The sequence below is a fragment of the Tamandua tetradactyla genome, chromosome 3 (genome assembly GCF_023851605.1).
Source record: "Tamandua tetradactyla isolate mTamTet1 chromosome 3, mTamTet1.pri, whole genome shotgun sequence".
NCBI lineage: Eukaryota > Metazoa > Chordata > Mammalia > Pilosa > Myrmecophagidae > Tamandua > Tamandua tetradactyla.
Window position 1 is genome coordinate 30,441,930 of NC_135329.1, and position 12,571 is coordinate 30,454,500.

General features: G+C 36.2%; 1 protein-coding gene across 17 annotated transcripts in view; it reads left to right on the top strand.

Moving 5' to 3' along the window:
* Positions 1-12,571, top strand: part of HMBOX1 (homeobox containing 1) — a 280,883-nt gene that overhangs the window by 106,592 nt on the left and 161,720 nt on the right. The window lies entirely within an intron of this gene.

A 12,571-nucleotide genomic window follows, 5' to 3' on the forward strand; every position in this document is an offset into this window, starting at 1 on the left:
ATTTATTTGGTACAAAATTTATATTTTGACTAGTACATCTCCTAATATAACTTATATGGACAGTTTAATTGAACACCGTAAGTACATGGAACCTTGAGTAGGGCATGAGATTTTGTAGGTTTGTCCAGAGTAATGCCCTGATAAATCCCAGAGTGTTTGTAACAGTAAATAAGAGCATATTTGCGAAGTCCCTTTGGGGGAATGGTGAGGGGGGAAAATTCAACTTTCCCATTTGGAGAAGGCCTGATATTCTCACAGGCAGTGAGGACAACAAAATCAATAGGCCAAACGCTCAATCTTGGTGTTTGTTCATATGAAACTTATCCCTGCAAAGAATAGGCTAAGCCTACTTGAAATTAGGCCTAAGAGTCACTCCCAGAGAACCTCTTTTGTTGCCCAGATGTGGCCTACCTCTCAGCCAACAAACACACTCACTTCCCTCCTCCTTTCTACTTGGGAACTAATTCCCAGGTGTGTAAACCTCCCTGGCATGGTGAGAGTGGGGAGAAATTCAACTTCCCCAAGTTGCATTCTTGATATTCTCGCAAGTACTGTGGACAAACAAAGCTATAGGCTGAGCCCCCAGTCTTGGGGTTTGTTCATATGAAACTTAACCCCACAAAGGATAGGTCAAGTCTACTTAAAATCTAGGCCTAAGTGTCACCCCCAGAGAGCCTCTTTTGTTGCTCAGATGTGGCCTCTCTCTCCAGCCAATATGACGAGCAGTCTCACCACTCTCCCCCTCTCTGCATGGGACATGACTCCTGGGGATGTGGACCTTCCAGGCAACGTGGGACAGAGATCCTGGAATGAGCTGAGACTCAGCATCAAGGGACTGAGAAAAACCCTAGAATGAGCTGAGAATTAACATCAAGGAATTGAGAGAACCTTCTCGACCAAAGTGGGGAAGAGTGAAATGAGACTAAGTGTCAATGGCTGAGAGATTCCAAACAGAGTTGAGAGGTTATCCTGGAGGTTATTCTTATGCATTAAGTAGATATCATTTTGTTGTTCAAGATGTACCGGAGAGACTGGAGGGAACTGCCTGAAAATGTAGAGCTGTTCCAGTAGCCATGTTTCTTGATGATGATTGAACAATGATACAGCTTTCACAATGAGACTCTGTGAATGTGAAAACCTTGTGTCTGATGTTCCTTTTAGCTACTGTATCAACAGAAGAGTAGAACATATGGAATAAAAATAAATAATAGGGGGAACAAATGTCAAAATAAATTTAGTTTGAAATGCTAGTGGTAAATGAAAGCGAGGGGTAAGGGGTATGGTATGTATAATTTTTTTTTCTCTGTTAGCGTTTTATTTCTTTTTCTGTTGTCTTTTTATTTCTTTTTCTAAATCGATGCAAATGTTCTAAGAAATGATGAATATGCAACTATGTGATGATATTAAGAATTACTGATTGTATATGTAGAATGGAATGATATCTTAATGTTTTGTTTGTTAATTTTTTCTACTTAATAAAAAAAGTTTAAAAAGTAAAAATAAATAAATAAATAAAAATAAAAAATAAAAAACATAATCCTCCCTGGCAACATGGAACAGAAGTCCTAGAATGAGCTGGGACTCAGCATCAAGGGATTAAGAAAACCTTCTCCACTGAAAGCGGGAAGAGAGAAATGAGACAAAATAAAGTGTCAGTGGCTGAGAGATTTCAAATAGACTCTGGAGGTTATCCTGGAGGTTATCTTACTCATTACATAGATAACCCCTTTTTAATTTAAGGTGTATTAGAGAGGCTAGAGAAAAGAACCTAAAACTGTAGAGCTGTGTTCCAGTAGCCATGTTTCTTTAAAATGATTGTATAATGATAGAACTTTCACAAAATGACTGTGTGATTGTGAAAACTTTGTTATGATGCTCCTTGTATCTACAGTGTGGACAGATGAGTAAAAAATATGGATTAAAAATAATAATAGAGGGAACAAATGTGAAGATAAATTCGGTAGAGGGGAATACTAGTGGTCAGTGAGATGGAGGGGTAAGGGGTATGGTATGTATGAGTTTTTTCTTTTTTCTTTTTATTTCTTTTGCTGGAGTGATGTAAATGTTCTGAGAAATGATTATAGTGATGAATATACAACTATGTGATGATATTATGAACCATCGATTGTACAGCAAGTATGAAATGTTCATGTTTTATTTTGATTGGTTTTATTAAAAAAAAAAAAGAAAGAGAAAAAAAGCTGTCATCAGTGGTTTGCCATGCCCACCACTGTTCTTGCAGAAGAGGATTTTTTTTTTGCATGATAAAGCATATGAATTGTGATTAGTTTCTTTTAAGCAGTTTTATTGCAATACATTCACATACATACAATACAATCCATCTAATGTGGACAATAAATGTCTTCTAGGAAATTCATAGAAGTTGAGCATTCATCACTACAGTCAATTCTAGAACATTTTCATCCTGAGGAGAGTTTACTATGTTAATCAGTGCCCTGTTTCCTCCTCTGGCTTTCTTTCTAGTGATATAATGTTCCTATTAACATTGATGTGCAAAGGGCTGTTCTCATCCCTGTTTTCAGATCTTCTGGGTGTATCACAAGTAGCACGATTGCTGAATCATAAGGGAACTCTATGCTTAGCTTCCTGGGAACTGTCAAACCATTCTCCATAGTGACTGTACCGTTTTACATTCCCAACAGCAGTGAATAAGTGTTCTGTTTCTCTAGCACTTGTAGTTTTATGTTTGTTTAATAGTGACAATTGTAATAGATATGAAATAATATCTCATTGTGGTTTTGATTTGGATTTCCCTAACAGCTAATGAAGCTGAGCATCTTTCCATGTACTTTTTAGACATTTGTATTTATTTCCTCTTTGGAAAAATGTCTGTTCATGTCTTTTGCCCATTTTTTAAATTGGATTGTTTGTCTTTTCATCATTGAATTATAGAATCTCTTATGTGATTTCCAAATATTTTCTCCCATGGAGTAGGCTACGTTTTCAACCTCTTGTCTAAGTCCTTTAAGGCTCAATAATATTTAGTTGTGAGGAGGTTCCATTAATCTATTTTTTTCTTTCATTGTTTGCGCTTTGGGTATATGGTCTAAGAAACCACTTCCTACCACAAGATCTTTTTGTTGTTGTTGCTGTTTTACTTTTTTTATTGCATAATACAACATATATACCAAAAAAAGGAAGAAAAAAGCAATAGTTTTCAAAGCACTCTTCAAGAAGTAGTTACAGGACAGATTCTAGCGTTTCTCTTGGGCTACCATACCATCATCTCAGAGTTTTCCTTCTAGCTACTCCAGAACGTAGGAAACTAGAAGGAATAAATTTTTTTTTTAATCACAGTCGACTTTCTTTTTCTGTTATGTGAAAAATAATGTATATACAAAAAACAATAAATTTCAAAGCACAACACAACAATTAGTTGTAGAGCAGATTTCAAAGTTTGGTATGGGTTGCAATTCCACAATTTTAGGTTTTTATTTCTAGCTGCTCTAAGATACTGGAGACTAAAAGAAATATCAATTTAATGATTCAGCAGTCCTTTTCATTTGTTAAACCTTACCTTCTCTGTATACCTCCACCATCACCTTTGATCTTTCTGTCCCACTCTTTATGGATATTTGGGCTATGGCCATTCTAACCTTTTCATGTTGAAAGACACTGTCAGTTATATGGAGTAGGGAGTTGGAAGTAGCTGATATTCTGGAGAGGCTGCCTAGCACAAGATCTTGAAGATTCTTTCCTACATTTTTTTCTAGAAGTTTTATGATTCTAGCTTTTATATTTAAGTGTTTTTTCCATTTTTAATTTGTTTTTGAATAAAGTATGAGAGAAGGATCTCTTTCATTCTTTTTGATATGGATATCCAGTTCTTCTAGCACCATTTATTGAAGATACTGCTCTGTCCCAATTTGTTTAAAGTTACCCTAGTGGTCTTCTATTCCGTTATTTCCATAAGGTTAATTTTTTAAATTTTGAACTCTTTTTGAGATTCTTATCTTATTTGTTCATTGTTTTCTAAATATCCTTTAGTTCTTCTTTCCTGTTTTCCTTTATCTCCTTGAAAATTTTAAAGATCTTTTTTAAGCTTTTTTTCCCAATACTTTCTAAGTCTATTTCTTCATTGATGTTTTCTAGATTTTTAACTTCTCTCTTGAATGGGCCATCACTTCTTTCTCTTTTTGTCTTGTAGTCTTTTGTTTCCCAGTGTACATTTTTGTTTGTTTATTTGTTTGTTTTTTAATTTTTTTATTAATTAAAAAAATTATAAGAAACACAAACATTCCCAACACATGCACTTAGCAATTCACAATATCATCACATAGTTGCATATGCATCATCATGATCATTTCCCAGAACATTAGCATCAATTCAGAAAAAGAAATAAAAAGACAACAAAAATATAACAAACAGAAAAAAAAAATTTTACAGGCCATACCCCTTACTGATCCCTTTCACTGATCACTAGTATTTCAAACTAAATCTATTTTAACATTTGTTCCCCTTATTATTTTTGTTCCATATGTTCCTCTTATCTGTTGACAAGGTAGATAAAAGGAGCATCAGACACAAAGTTTTCACAATCACACAGTCACATTGTGAAAGTATATCATTATACAATCATCATCAAGAAACATGGCTACTGGAACACAGCTCTACATTTTCAGGCAGTTCCCTCCAGCCTCTCCGCTACATCTTGAATAACAAGGTGATATCTACTTAATGCATAAGAATAACCTCCAGGATAACCTCTCGACTCTGTTTGGAATCTCTCAGCCATTGACATTTTGTCTCATTTCACTCTTCCCCCTTTTGGTCGAGAAGGTTTTCTCAATCCCTTGATGCTGAATCTCAGCTCATTCTGGGGTTTCTGTCCCATGCTGCCAGGAAGATCCACACCCTTGTAGTCATGTCCCACGTACACAGGGGGAGGGTGGTGAGTCTGCTTGCTGTGTTGGCTGGAGAGAGAGGCCACATCTGAGCAACAAAAGAGGTTCTCTTGGGGGTGACTCTTAGGCTTAATTTTAAGTAGGCTTGACCTATCCCCTGTGGGGTTAAGTTTCATATGAACAAACCCCAAAACTGGGGGCTCAGCCTGTAGCTTTGGTTGTCCACACTGCTTTGGGTTTTCCCCCGTTCTCACCATTCCCCGAAGGGGACTTTGCAAATACTTTTCCACTCACTGATCAAATCACTCTGGGATTCATCAGGGCATCACCTGGACAAACCAGCAAAATCTCATGTCCTATACAAAGTTCAATGTACTTAAGGTGTTCAATCAACTATCTACATAAGTTATATTAGGAGATGTACTAGTCAAAGTATAGATTTGTACCAAATAAACATTTTTTGTTTTGATCTCACACATTAGTTGAAATTTTAAAATATTAAGTACCATCTATTTTCAGCACACTGCAGTAATGACATTCTTGTGTTCTTCCTTATGCAAAAACATTTTTTAATTTTGTACATTTAGTCACTATCATTATACACTCTAGGCATTCCTAGATTACACCATCTCAATCTTTATCATCTATCTTTCTTTGTGATTTCATTTATGCCCCCAGCCCTCCTCCCTCTATCATTCTCATATGCAGCTTCATTCAGTGTTTTAACATAATTGTATTACAGTTAGATAATATTGTGCTGTCCATTTCTGAGTTTTTATATTCAGTCCTGTTGCACAATCTGCATCCCTTCAGCTCCAGTTACCCAATATCCTACCCTATTTCTATCTCCTGATGGTCTCTGTTACCAATGAAATATTCCAAGTTTGTTCACTAAATGTCAGTTCATATCAGTGAGACCATACAGTATTTGTCCTTTTGTTTCTGGCTAATCACACTAAGCATAATGTCCTAAAGGTCCATTCATGTTGTTACATACTTCGTAACTTTATTCTGTCTTACAGGTGCATAATATTCCATCTTATGTAAATGTCACATTTGTTTAGCCGACTGTCTGTTGATGGACATTTTGGCTGTTTCCATCTCTTGGTAATTGTTAATAATGCTGCTATAAACTTTTGTGTGTAAATGTCCATTTGTGTCCTTGGCCTCGTGTCCTTTGAGTAGAGACAGCATATAGATGGGTCCTCTTTTTTAATCCATTCTGCCAGACTTTGTCTTTTGATTGGAGAATGTAATCCATTACCATTCAGTGTTATTACTGCATGGGTAGTACTTTCTTCTACTATTTTGCCTTCTGGATTTTGTATGTCATATCTAATTTTCCTTCTTTTTACCTTTACTCATAGTCTTCCTCTCTACACTCTTCTCCACACCTCTCTCTTCTGTCTTCGTATCTGTCTCTAGTGTTCCCTTTAGTATTTCTTGCAGAGCTGGTCTCTTGGTCTCAAATTCTCTCAGTGATTTTTGGTCTGAAAAGTTTCAATTTCTCCCTCATTTTTGAAGGACAATTTTGCTGGATATAGAATTCTTGGTTGGCAGTTTTTCTCTTTTAATAATTTAAATATATTGTCCCACTGTCTTCTTGCCTCCATGGTTTCTGCTGAGAGATCTGCGCATAGTCTTATTGGGCTTCCCTCGTATGTGATGGATTGCTTTTTTCTTGCTACTTTCTAGATCCTCTCTTTCTCTTTGACCTCTGACATTCTGATTATTAAATGTCTTGGAGTATGTCTATTTGGATCTATTCTCTTTGGGGTATGCTGCACTTCTTGAATCTGTAATTATAAGTCTTTCATAAGAGCTGGGAAATTTTCAGTGATCATTTCCTCCATTAGTTTTTCTCCTCCTTTTCCCTTCTCTTCTCCTTCTGGGACACCCACAACACTTATATTCGTGCGCTTCATATTGTCTTTCAATTCCCTTAGTCCCTGCTCATATTTTTCCATTTTTTTCCTATAGTTTCTGTTTCTTGTTGGATTTCAGATGTTCTGTTCTCCAGTTCAGAAATCCTATGTTCTGTCTCTCGAAATCTACCATTGTAGATTTCCATTGTTTTTTTTCATCTCTTCTTCTGTGTCTTTCATTCCCATAAGTTCTGTGATTTGTTTTTTCAGACTTTGTTTCTTCTTTTTGTTCTTTCCTTGCCTTCTTTATATCCTCCCTCAGTTCATTGATTTTGTTTTTGATGAGGTTTTCCATGTCTGTTCATACATTCTGAATTAGTTTTTCAGCTCCTGTATGTCATTTGAATTGTTGGTTTGTTCCTTTGACTGGGCCATATCTTCAATTTTCCTAGTGTGATTTGTTATTTTTTGCTGGCATCTAGGCTTTTAATTACCTTAATTAATTTATTCTGAAGATTGCTTTCACTTCTTTTATCTAGGGTTTTCTTGCTACATGAATTTGTTGTCTTTCTGTTCTTTGACATTCCTGTTCACCTTTATCTGGACCTTTAGCTTCAATTTTGTTTAACAGAGAAGAATTTTTCAGTTTTTGTTTTCTTGTTTCTTGCCCTGCTTGTGTGGTGCCTTTCCCCCACATACACTTAGGAGGGTCTACTTAGATATTATAGACCCCAGCCGGATTTTCCCAGACCGAACTGGCCTCCTATCAGGAGGAAAGAGTCACCTGCGTCGGTTTTCCCTGAGGGTGAGATCCAGCAGGTTGAAAGACTTTCCTGTGATGTCTCTGGACTCTGTTTTTCTTATCCTGCCCAGTATGTGGCGCTTGTCTGACTGCAGGTCCCACCAGCATAAGATGATGTGGTCCCTTTAAGTTTGGCAGACTCTCCCTGCTAGGGGCATGGTGGAGACAGAGGAGAGTTTGTAGGCTGGTTTTAATGGCTTCAAATTACCAAGCCCTGGTGTCTGAATTCCTTGATGGAGGGATTCCACCTGGGTGGGGCTTCACCCCTCTCCTGGGGAAGGTACAAGCTCCAGATAAGCCCCCAAAAGAGCTCACTTTTGCCTATGCCTGGGGCAGTTGCAGCCTGAAAAGGCCTCCTGCCGTATCCACCGTATCCAGAGGCAGTCAAGCCTTTGTAGATACACAGCCACAAACACCTCTGTTTCCTTCTTTTTTTTTCCCCCTTTATCTGTCAGTCCTGCCCCCTTGGAGCCGGGACAAAAATGAGCAACCTCTGCTTTGATCAGGTTCACCTAAGCTGGAGGCCTGTTTTTAATAGTCAGAATTTGTTAATTAGTTCCACAATTGGCATTTGATTGTGCCCAGTCCGTGCTGCTGGTAAAGTCCTTTCCTTTCCCCTCTGGGAAGTGGCCTGTGGGGAAGGGGCACTGGCCACCGCAGCTTTGGGAACTCACGGTTTTGGGGGGTGCCTGCAGCCAGTCCAGCTGGTCCAGACTGGGGTACGCTGTGTGTCTGGTCACTATCGTGGCTCCGGGAGCTGTTCTGTACTGTTTCTGGTTATTTAGTAGTTGGGACTAACTAAAATGCGCACGTTGTTAAGCCGCCATCTTGACCCGGAACTCCCCAGTTAACATTTTAATTTCTTAACATGTTAACTCTGGTATTTCATCCATGAACTCTCTGTTCCTTAAGTTTCTGTCTAGCAATGATATGACATAAATTTTCTTGAGTGCCAGAATCTAAGAAAAACAAACAAACCAATGCAAAGAAAAATACCTTTCTCAAGCTTTGCAAATTGGCTCTGCCCTGGCTATTGCTCTCCTTCAGCATTTAGCCCTCCTCTGAATACAAGCAGCCTGGAATTGAAAGTGTGAGTTTTCTCTCTCTTTTGTGAGCCTGTTTCTTGTCCTGAGCTTGTGCTCATGGCCTTAGGAATTTCCCTCTTTGCACATTCCAAATGCCCCCTCCACTCTGTATGAAATGGACTTTTTTTCTTCCTTTATGATGCTGTATTGTATTTTTAAAAATAATTCTTTGTTCCAGTATGCTTTGACTTAATTGTGTCTCTTTAGCTTTTTTATCGTATAATATATATACAAGGCAAAGAAAGAAAAAGCGATAGTTTTCAAAGCACTCTTCAACAAGTAGTTACAAGACAGATACCAGAGTTACTCGTATGTTACCATACCATTATCTCAGATTTTCCTTTCTAGCTGCTCTAGAATATAGGAGGCTAGAAGGCTTAAATATTTTTTTTATCACTAAGTTCAACTTTCTTTCTTTCTCTTTTGTGAAAACTAACATATATACAAAAAAGCAATAAATTTCAAAGCATGACCCCACAATTACTTGTAGAACACATTTCAGGGTTTGACATGGATTATAATTCCACAGTTTTAGGTTTTTACTTCTAGCTGCTCTAAGATACTGGAGGCTAAAAAAAAAAATACCAATTTAATTATTCAGCAATCATATTCGTTTGTCACACCCCATGTTTTCTTTTTAACTCCACCATCGCCTTTGGTCTTTCTATCCCTCTCTTTAGGGGTATTTAGGCTATGGCCATTCTAACTTTTTCAAGTTGAAAGAATCTGCTACTAATATGGGGCAGGGAGGTGGAACTATCTGATGTTCTGAAGAGGCTGGGCCCTCTTTGTTTCAGGATTTATCTGGTCCAGGGACCCATCTGGAGGTTGTAGGTTTCTGGAAACTTACTGTAGTGCATGGAACCCTTGTGGAATCTTAAATATTGACCTAGGTGTTGTTTAGGATTGGCTTGAATGGTCCTGGTTTTTACACTGATTTAATAGTTTGCAACTGCTTCTGCCTGCTGGACAAGTTCTGGGAGGGTAGCCAAAGAAGAGTTTCCTCATTCAGTCTTTCTACCTGCCACCTGATAGATTATCATGGATATCTAGGCATGCCAGTATGTGTGCATAGGGGTTATTTTGCTCCCTCTGGAAAAGGTCCAGGGACCCACAATGGCAGCTCAGTCTGCATTCATACCCTTCCAGGGAACTGGTAGTGGAGTGCTGACAAGCTACCATGAGCTTTTCCTACTATTTTGAAATGTACCTTTTCTTTATTTTATATTTGCCCAGTTACTGCAATCCTTTAACTGTTTTCCTAAGTTTTGAGGAAGATGGCGCTGACAGTTTTTGCTTAGTTTAAAGATCTGTAAGAGAACTGCTCCCTGAGTGCCTTACTCTGCCATCTTGATTGACCGAAGCCCAGAATTTTTTTTTCTTTTTTAAGATTAAATCATTTTCTTCTGGGTACCTATCTGGTGTTGATGACTTTTTCTACAGTAGGTATTTATTACCTCTATTTTATGGTACTTGGTTCTAATCAAATTTTTAACTTCTTCTTGGGTCAATTTTGAGAAGTCTTATTTTACTGTTAAATCATTTTTTTGTTTTCGGCTTTCAAACAAATTGCCAGTATGGTATATTTACTTTTGTTTTATTTAATTCTCTTCTGGTTTATTTCTTATTTCATTTGGAGTCTTGTGAGTTTTCACTTTCTCATTTTTTGCCTTTCCTTTATTTAGATTATCTACTTCAGAGTCTTTTTGCACTTATTTGTGCTTTTAAAATCTTTTTTTTAAATATCTTCCTAATATGTTAATTTATTTAGTTCATAGTTTCATTTAATAAATGAATAATAATCTTCATAGATTATTTTGATATATTTTGCTATTCTTCTAATTTCTTAAGTACTAGTTATTTTTCCTTGTGTCTTATAAATATTGAAATGTTTAGGCCATAAATATACGTTTGAATGCAACCTTTTGCTGTATATGTATGTTTTAATTATGAAGTATGACTCTTTTTGTCTTTGCTTGTTTATGTAGGTGTTATTCCCCCCCTTTTTTTGATCCAAGCGTTGTCTAAGAATATTCATGGTTTATTAGTTGTTAGAATATTTTTATCTTTCTAAATTTTTTAGATTATATATCTAAAACTAGTTAAAACATTACTGATGACCAAGTTTATCATGCATTTTGTTATCAGAAATAGGAAAACATATCTTTTTTTTGTTAGAGGGTTGCAAGATATCTTTTGTGTCTTTATAAAATCATATTGATGATATAATTAAATTCCTTGTTTCTTTCTGTTTTACAACTATATTTGTCAGGTCTGAAAGTATCGTGAAATAACTCACTAGGTTTGTATTTGTATTTTTTTGTAAAATACTTTCATTCTAAAAAGTTTTGCTTTATTATCTGCTATATTATTTGACATCAGGAAGTTTAGAACTATTCTTTGTCATAAACTGTATCTTTTAATTATTTCATCTTTCTCTTTATCCTGCTATGTGCTTTTGGCCTTAAAATTATACCTTTACCAAAACATACCTCTGCAATTTCTTGAAAGCAAAACACTGTTTTCTCCAAAGAGGTGCTCAATTATTTTCCTGGTGTTTCCTTGATCTGGATAAAATGAGAGCTTTAGAATGTTATTATTTTCTACGTTTCTTCATTTTCCCCTGTATCTTGTTCCTTTTGAAAACTTGGGCATATTTTTACTTTTGCATACTTCTATCTCACCTGCCCACTACTCATGTACATTTTTAAAAGTTTTTTATTGTGAAATTAACATATATACAAAGAAAAAAATTCAAAGTACATTTTAACAAGTAGTTACAAAACAGATTTCAAAGTTTGGTATGGGTTACTGCTCCACATTTTCAGGTTTTTTCCTCTAACTACTCCAAAACACTGGAAGTTAAGAGAAATAGCATTATGGTGATTCAGCAGTCATACTCATTTGTTGACTCTTATCTTCTCTGTTATAACTCCTTCTTCTCCTTTGAGCCTACTTCCAGTTTATAGGGGTCTTTGGGCTATGCCCATTCTAACTTTTTAATGTTGAAGAGAGGTGTCAGTAGTTTAGGGTAGTGGGTTGGTGTTATTTTTGGAGAGGCTGTCCCCTCTGGATTTCAGGACTTATCTGGAAGTTAAAGGTTTCAGGAAAGTAAACTTAGTACATGAAACTTTTATAGAGTCTCAGGTGTTCTTTAGGGTTAATAGTGTTGTTAGTTGGAGTGTGTGGCAAGCCATGGCAATTAGCAATATCTAGCTGAAGCTTGCAGAAGAGTAACCTTTAGAACAGCCTCTCAACTCCATTTGAACCCTCTTAGCCACTGATACCTTATTTGTTACATTTCTTTTCCACCTTTTAGTCGTACTTTTATCGGATAGTTTAGCCTATCTTGAATTAAAATTGTTAAAATATTCCTTGTGATAGATTCCTTCTCTTTCAAGAGTCCTTATTTACCCTTTAAATTATGTATTCCTAGATATTTCATTTTCATCTCGATATTTATTGTATGATATAAGCTGTAATTTTCATTACTTACTACTTTACTTTTTCTCTTCATCTTTCCTGTTACTGAGTCTCTGTTCTGGTCTGTTTTTTCTTTAGTTAGAGCTCTCTCTCAATTATTTTTCTCACTGGTTACCTTATAAATACACTGTCTGAATTCTTGTATACTGCAATTGTTTTTCATATACCAGGACAGGTATATTTTGTTGGTCTAAAATTATTTTTTCTCAATTATCTATGCATATCATTCAACTTTTGTCTTTTTTAGGAGCACCTTATTTTTTTATGGCTGCATTCTCAAATGTGATCTAATAGCCATAAAATTTTATTTCTGATGTTTTTAAAGAATAGTTTATTGAAGTGAAATTTATATAACATTAAATTAACCATTTTAAAGTGAACAGTTCTGTGACATTTGTTATTCACAATGCTGTGTAATCACCAGCTTTTTTTAGTTCCAAAACATTTCCATTACTCCACAGACCCCTTACC